Source organism: Phalaenopsis equestris, unplaced genomic scaffold (assembly GCF_001263595.1).
Source record: "Phalaenopsis equestris unplaced genomic scaffold, ASM126359v1 Scaffold000002, whole genome shotgun sequence".
NCBI lineage: Eukaryota > Viridiplantae > Streptophyta > Magnoliopsida > Asparagales > Orchidaceae > Phalaenopsis > Phalaenopsis equestris.
In genome coordinates, this window is record NW_018164444.1 from 15,112,027 (window position 1) to 15,120,821 (window position 8,795).

Sequence of the window (8,795 nt, forward strand, 5' to 3'; positions counted from 1 at the left end):
TTAAATTTTTGTTTCTATTTTTTATGAATTTAATACCTATACGCACGACCACACCATTATCCGAAGCGTCATAACATCTTAGGATTAGTTTGGGATGGGTACAATTTTTTTTTTTTTGTTAAAGTCGTCATGAAATTGTGATAAAGTTAATTTCTTAGAAAGCTGTCGTGTGGATTATAATAAATTATTTTTTACAAAAAAATTGGCAGAAGTTTTCCTACACCTAATTCATTTTACCACAATAATTTCTAAAAAGCAGTGAGAAAATAGTTCCTCAAATAAAATCATGATATAAGTAGACACTTTTGTACCAAACAGACCCAGTGATGTGCGGGCCGGCCCGCAGAGGTTCACTGTTGCACAAGCTCACAATGGTTAGGTTTTTACCATATGGGCTAATTTGTTCTAGAATGAGTATGTGGTAGTGATCATATCTAAGCATTTGTTTGGTGATGATGTTAAAGAGTATCTATGATTTTAATCTCATATTTGAAGGTCATGAATTGGAATTTTTAATTAGGTAGATAATGTTAATGTTCCACAATTGTATGTAGAGACACACTCTGTGGTGCACGATTGTGTTGTCGGAGAGCATTTATTGCTTTGCTTCGAATGCTGAACCATGCAATTAGACAGGTAGAGCCATCACTTATGATATTTACATAAATATTTGCTGGAAACTCAGTCTAGTTTATTGTGAAACCCTAATAGAAATGAACCTAAGCCTAAATATTGATGTATTCTTTTGTATAATTGTTGAAATTTTATTAAAAAAAATCAAAGTTATGCATGCCCATGTTGGAACACTCCTGGATAGGTGGCCTCAATTGGATAAAAACAGGTAATATCTCGATGGGTGAAAGTCTGGACTATTAAATTTAATCTAGTTGAAATTATTCTTACTAGTTAATAGTTCTAAAATACTAAGGGTGACCTTTCACTAAACTTATTGCCATTATTATAATATAGAAATCTAGAATGATAATGATTGTCCATTGAGTGGTGGTGAATTAACTTCAAGGTATATTAATGTTAATAATCTCGCACGACGACACAAAAAAAAAAATTTCGCCTTATAGAGTAAGGTGGATTGGATGACCTAGAGTCATCAAGCAATTAGAGATGATTGATGAAGTCGTTTCAAAGCAACAAACAATCTCGAGAGATTTGGGTTGTTTATTGAGAGAAATTGGGTTGTCTAGAGTGGAGTCATAGAGTGATTGAAATTGATTCGGATAATCTCTTTGCGGAGTCAATTTCCACAATTTATGAACTTCACATTAGCTTTATGTTTAATTTTTGTCCACAAAAATGTAGAATGATGACACATTTATAAATCTAGGATGGGCGTCTTGATCATTTTCATTATAGTGTCTTTCATAAATAAGCCGAAACTGAACGGTTTAGATCATGCCCTCTTTTGATCAAATATGATCAACTCATTGGATCCCACTGATCGAGCGGTGGTTAGGGCAACTCATTCGCATTTGATGTTTGATGGTCGTCGGCCTTTGGCGGACTCTAATTAAAGAATACAATATATTTTAATACCATTAACTCAAAGGAGTCCATAAATCAAAAACTTAATGATTATGCTAATAAATATAATTTTGATAATATTTATAATAAATTAAAAAATTAAAAATTGGGTCGTCGGCCTTTGGCGGACTCTAATTAAAGAATATAATATATTGTAGAGTCCATAAACCAAAAACTTAATGATTGTGCTAATAAATATAATTTTGATAATATTCATAATAAATTAAAATATTAAAAATTGTTTTTTTTTTTCTTCAGAACTCTGCAAAAAAATTGCTGGAAACAGAAAGAATTTATTGCTTATGATTAAAGGAAAAAATAATGTGTAGAAGATTCATAAATTTAAATCATTCAATTTATGATTTACATGAAAAAAAAAAGGACAAGATAATTTTTTTATTGAATTAATGAAAAGTGAAAGATCTCTCGGGGCCTAAATTTTTTAGCTCATATTGGAAAAAAAGGACAGCAGTGGAGGCAGCGACCAGCCAAAAAAAATCATTCAATTCAACCCCTCATAATCAATATTTTTACAAGTACTGTCAGCATTCAATTCCACTGCAAAATTTAGCAAATATGTACCCTCAACCTTCGAAAGTCATGTACATTCAATATGAAATTGTCACACACATTATAAAATAATTATAAATAATTCCATTGAAAAGTGCATGAACTTGATATTGATGAGCTTTAATATATTGTTTTTTTTTGTTTATTTAAAATATTAAAGCGTCAAAATAATCACCGACTATTTATATGGGATTATTTTAGTCTTCTGAGTATATAGAAGTGTCAAAATAATCACTTGTTATTTTTAAATTCAGCTGCAGTAGTCCTGTATGGAGATTATTTCAGACTCAATTTGAAGAGAATTTGAACTATTTCAACCTCATATTTCATTATGATTTATTGCTTGGTAACTCAAAAGAATATTTCTTAGTTTATAATATTTTATTTTAACCTTTTATTAAAAAAAAAGGCATTAAAAATGGGGGGCATTTACATGTACACCAACTAATTTGTTATATATATAACACCTAAGCTTTATTTTTTACAATTTACAACACCCAAATCTTTCGTATCACATAAAAACACCACTATTATGACTTTTATAAAGTGGAATATGTAAAAAATTGAAGTTAAGGAATTAGATATGTAAATATATAGGAATTAAGTGAAATATTTGTAAATCACTCTAAAAAAATGCTATTAATTTATGTATATACAAATATGGGCATACAAAAGTTTTCATTGATATTTTATCTTGTTAAAATGTGTCTGCCCGTCGAAGTGATTAAACTGAGCCTACCAACGAAAGTGGTTGAACCGAGCTTGCCAGTCAATCAAATAACTCTCATTTTTTTTGAAAAGGTTAAACTAGCCCGCCTATGCTAAGACAACTGTCAAAGGGAGTCATCATGACTACGAAAGTCATTCGTCAATTCCTTATTTAAAGGCGTCTCTCGACATTTGAGATTCTATCTTTTCACCCAAGTATCGAAGTGGCTGTCATATCAGCAATATTCGATATCCATCGGCAATAGATCTTGAACTAAGATCTAACATCAACTTGCAATACCTGACATTCACATCACACTCTTTTCATTGGGATAGCGCAAAGAAAATACGAAAAATGCAAAATGTACTACTTTGATGGATTTCCTCTACTATGTATAAAAGAGAAAGGAAAAAGATAGAAGGGAGAGGTTTCCTCTTTCTCTCTCTCTCTCTCTCTTTCTCTAAGACTTATAACTCAAGGAATCTCCGATGAGTCGTTTCGCTTCAACTTGCCAAAGATTTGGAATTAACATATTTTCTAAAGTTCTAAATAGGTTTCCTCTTTCTACGAAACAAGGTTTTTTACCGTATTTTATGTACTCACAAATGATATACGACCCACCTACATCCTAAATGGATTCAACAATTTATTTGACGAATTATTTTAGAGGAAACTCACTAAGGTTTAGCATAAGTTCCTTTTTCCTCTTTAATAAGTTTAGGTAAACATTAATGTCCACACTTTTCAAATTAAATTAAATAAAAAAAAACATTTCAAGGCACTAAACCACTTAAAGAAAAAAACAATAAAATTATTTCTTAATACTTTCACAAAAAGAGGATTAGGTATTGCTCATCATAAAAAAATTAACACCTTAGATCATAATATCATTTTATTGGGTTGTTGAACAAACTCTGTCAATTTAATTAGAGAAAAGGTCATAGTTCGCCATTTTTTTTATAATATAACATCAAATTAAAGCATATATGACACATGTATATGTGCATGGGACATGCAAACAACTTATATGATCAAAAGTAATAAATAAATAAAAAAATAGCACGTGTGATATTGAAATAATGGAATTATGAAAGTTTGAAAAAGATAGAAATTTAATAAGAAATCTTTAATATCTCATTTATTTGGATTGTTTCTAATGTTTCACTCGTAAAACCAAAAAGATTGCCATCATTGACGTGTCATCAATAAATTGTTACCAAGGAGCATTAATCTCAGTGCGTTTTCTTAAGTAACAAACATTCAAAATTCAACTTCAAGATCATTCAGGGTTCTAATTACAATAAGTTTGTTATCAAACTTCAATAAATTGTTACCAAGGAGCATTAATCTCAGTGCATTTTCTTAAGTAACAGACATTCAAAATTCAACTTCAAGATCATTCAGTGTTCTAATTACAATAAGTTTGTTGTCAAACTGATCGCCTTGACAAGACGAACCCGATGATTGAAATAAAATATTAAAGCAAATTTAGAGGCTTCGGGTGATTAATTGAAACGTCAAATGAACTCCAAACTTGACATACTTATAGTCAAATCGACCATCTCGATGAGAAGAATCCATCAAGCTCGAACTCAATTTTGAGGTCATTAAGACCCTCAAATCCTAAACGAAACTCTTATAATCTTTTACTATTTCTATACTATTTGTGTGTTTGTTAGATCTTCGTACAACACTAAAATGTTATGTTATCACTCTAACACTGTGAATCATCCCTCACGCAACAATTATGCATATGACTTTATATCAAAACACGTAACATAATAAAATATAAAGCCTGAGATTTGAAAGATATGAGTCATTATTTTCTATTTAGGTACATCTCTTTGTCAGTTTATTGGAAGGTTCATATATATAATATAAACAGACAAGCTTAACTGCCCGTTTTCACGCCGGTCAGACTTTAAAGGCTGTGCAAATGGTTAAAAGGAAAGAGCTGAAGGGGAAGGTAACTAACCCAACCACTTCTTGGAGGCCAGCCCATAGACTGACCGGAAATAAATATATATTATATCGCCTAATTAATTTCTTAATTACCTTAATATTACTCTGTCATCATAATAAAAATTTTAATTTGCATTTTTTATGTGGCATTTTAACATACATACAACACAACTCTTATATATTTGCATATCTAATAGCCCGTAAATTTTGCATATTTACATACATAATACTTTAATTGCTAATATCACATAAAAAGAAATAAGCGGTATTTTTATGAAAACTTTCACAATTAAACATTTTTCTAACATATTTTATATGTTATAAATGATGTCAAAACTTACATACATATATACATACATACATACATACATATATACATGCATACATATATACATACATACATATATATATATATATATATCACTTTTACTTTTCATATATAGGTTTATGAGACCAAAGTGTGACAATCGTAAATATGAAGTTAGGTGTTGATATGTAAATGCATAAGAATAGTGTGGTATGTATGTAAATTTCCCTCATGCATTTGACTGAAAAACAATGGCCCTTGAGTTAAAAGAGATGCCTATATAGATTGCCTCACAGGGCGTCAAGCCTATTGTAGTTTTACAGTTATGGATCTTGCTATATTTCGAAGACAATAAAATAAAAATAAAAGTAAATAAATTGGCTGAATTTAGTATTTAATATAATGATAACAATAAACAAAAGAGCTTTGTTAATAGGCCAATCAATCAACTTTGATCTTAACATAATGCAGGCCACCTAAGGAATGGTTCTCTGCTTTCAAGGAAAGACAGCAACCAGAATGAATTGAATTAACATAAACTAAAAAGAGGAAAGTAAGTGCCATTATGGGAAAAAAAAACAACTAAAATCCAAACACCTTTGATGATAATTCCCAAGAAAAAGGCGGCCACCATATCGTCCAAATCATTTTTCTTATATCCAATGATTGCAAAACTTAATTATAAAGACCATGATATAACAAAAACACCAATAATATTATAATATATTTAGGGTACGTTTGGGGCGGGCGGTGCAGTACTGCACCACAGTTTTGTCTGTTTGGGTAAACTGCGTTTTGACAGCTTTCTCAAAAAGTTGCAGCTCAAATATGCATTTTCCCACCACTCCTGGCTAAGAAGGTAGCAACTTTCTAGTTGCGGTCTGACTTAAAAAAAAATTATAATAATCACCGCAGTTTTGTGAGCATCAGATTAATACGCAACAGCTTTACAGTTGTTTTTTAATAAGCTGCAGCTGCCCCAAACAGGCCCTTAGAAAACATAACACCGAGAGTATGAGCCACCAAAGAAATCAATAAGTACTATTGAACATGTTGTCAAAGTGGAAACTAAAAAAAAAAGGAAAATCCATAAAAATATTTGCAAATCTGGATGAAATTTGATAAATACATAAAAACACAAAGAACTTGTCAGGATAAAATATAATGCAAAGCTCTTCAGCAAGAAAAAAATCAGAGAAAAAAAATGTTGCAAGATAACCAACAAAAAAAAAATCTAATGAACTAATCATCACAGAAAGTGAAAAAAAAATCAAAAGCTTCTAACAACCACAATAAATGAAATAGCCCTCCAGATGAAGAGTTAACTAACTTCCAAAATGATCTAAAGAAACATAAAAATGATTAGGCAAACATCAGTTAGAAGATGACTGAATTGTTTACCACAAACAAAAAAAGGATGATAATTGTAACCAAAAGACAAAAATCAACCCATAAAACCAACAAAACAGACTTCAATAAATCAACCATCCATCAAGTACTAGTAGGAGCCTATTTTTACCACAAAATATAGTCATTGATGGAAAAAATACAATAGATATTGAATGAAAAGTGACACGGATAAAGTTCAACCCCCATAAAATTGTATAAATTATTATCAAATAGTATCTGCTAGACTTAGGGGGGAACAAAGGTTAAAGCCTAAGCCAAAAATCAAACACAAATTTAAGGAATCCCACTCTCATCCAATCTTGTAGTACTAACAAGCTTCTTTTTATAAAAAAAAACATAATAAGCTTGCCATATAAGTCTTACTAAACAAAAGCTCTCATTGGACAACCAATCAGCTGCAGAGTTTCCTTCATGAAAGGCACGAGTCAATCTATTTTGAAATTTCAAAAGAAAAAGCTTACTGGAATAAAAATTTTTATGATCCTAACTAACTGATTTATTGTTATTTAAAGTAGTGACAATCCATCTCAATCCATATATGGCTGAAACCATTACGAGAGCTAGTTCTAAACCATAGTGAAGTGTAGCAAGTTTAGCATAAAAGGAATTCTGATATCCAAGATTAACATTAAAAAGCAAGTATAGTATCATCATCATGATTTCTGATGATACCACAAGCAAGCTCACTCAGATTACCCTTACCACATACAACTAACTACATTTACTCTTAGTATATCCAATGATGTTTAGTCCAATACATGATAGCACTTCTATCCTTACATGTTTGTTTAGGGACCTTGTTGTTAATAATGTTGATACAATGTCTTTCACCTTTCATGTTCTTGAAATTAAAAGTTTATTAGAGGGGAAGAAACAAAATTTGGTTCATCACCTTCCAAATAATTCATTTACCATAGAGACTCAATCCCTTGTGTTTGCAATCATGCCTTTCCAACCAAATAAATCATAGTACAAATTAGTTGTCAGTTTTGCTGGTAGGCAATACCATAACATTTTAAAAAAAGAAAAAAAAGAATGATACTAGAGTTCTTAAAAAAAAAATTAAGGTGCATTGTGTGCCGCTGCTACTTTTGATGTTGAGCATATCACAATGATTTAATGCATTTGGTAGCAAGGTAGATTTACACTTGTTGCTAATCTATTATTTTTACAAATTCGGTGATGCATTTAGTCTCGAGATTTTTTGCAATATTTAACTATGCAGTGTTACTGATTATAAAAGCTAGCAGGCTTTTAATTGAGATTCACATGATTCTAGGCATGGAGTTCATGTTATATGGTTTTTTTTTTTTTTTTGAGTGAAGTGTCAAAGTAGCCGTTTGACTATTTATATGAGATTATTTTAGTCCCAAAGTCTATAAAAGTGTCAGATTACTCTCCATACTCTTTTAATATGAGTTAAAATAGTCCCCAAAGAGGAGTATTTTAGCCTTCATTAAAAGAGCTTGGGACCAAATTATCACTCTATAGATTCGAAGATTAAAATGGACCTCTAAAAAGAGTCTAGGAAACATTTTCACAAGTTTCTCTTTTGCTTTCACTTAATTTTTCATTGGAAAAGGGCGATCCTCAGGATTTATTTCAAATTTCCTAGGGAATACAGCTTCTACCTTGTCATTAACCATCCACTTTTATCTATATCAGCAGTCTTTTCTCTTAACTTCTACATTTTCTCTTTTATTACATGATATACTCAAAGCCTCAATCTTGATATTCAGGAGAGCTGGATGCTGGTATAAACCGCAGCCCAAGCGCCTATCTTAATAACCCCGCTTCAGAGAGAAGTCAATATCAGTATAATGTTGATAAACAGATGACTCTTCTGAAGTTTGTAGATAATGAATGGGGTCCAGTTGGTGCCTTTAATTGGTTTGCAACTCATGGAACTTCAATGGGCCGCACAAACTCCTTGATAAGTGGTGACAACAAAGGAGCTGCTGCTCGTTTCATGGAGGATTGGGCTAAGCAGAAAATTTTAGGTACGCAAAGTCGCAGTACTCATGTTGCTGTTCCTGGTTCTCACAACAATCAACAAAGGATTCCACGTAGGGTCTCCAACATTATTCCTCAAGTGGATGATAACGGTATGTTTTTGCATCTCTAGTAATATTCAACAACGTAAAGAAGCTGACTATTATCTGTTTTTTTATTATTGGAAAATTGACATACCACTCAATTCCTATGAATTCACATATCTAAAACTTAAACTTCAATTTTTACATACATACGACCGTACCTATGCATGAAAAGTAACATTTAAAATCAGAGAAAAAAAAT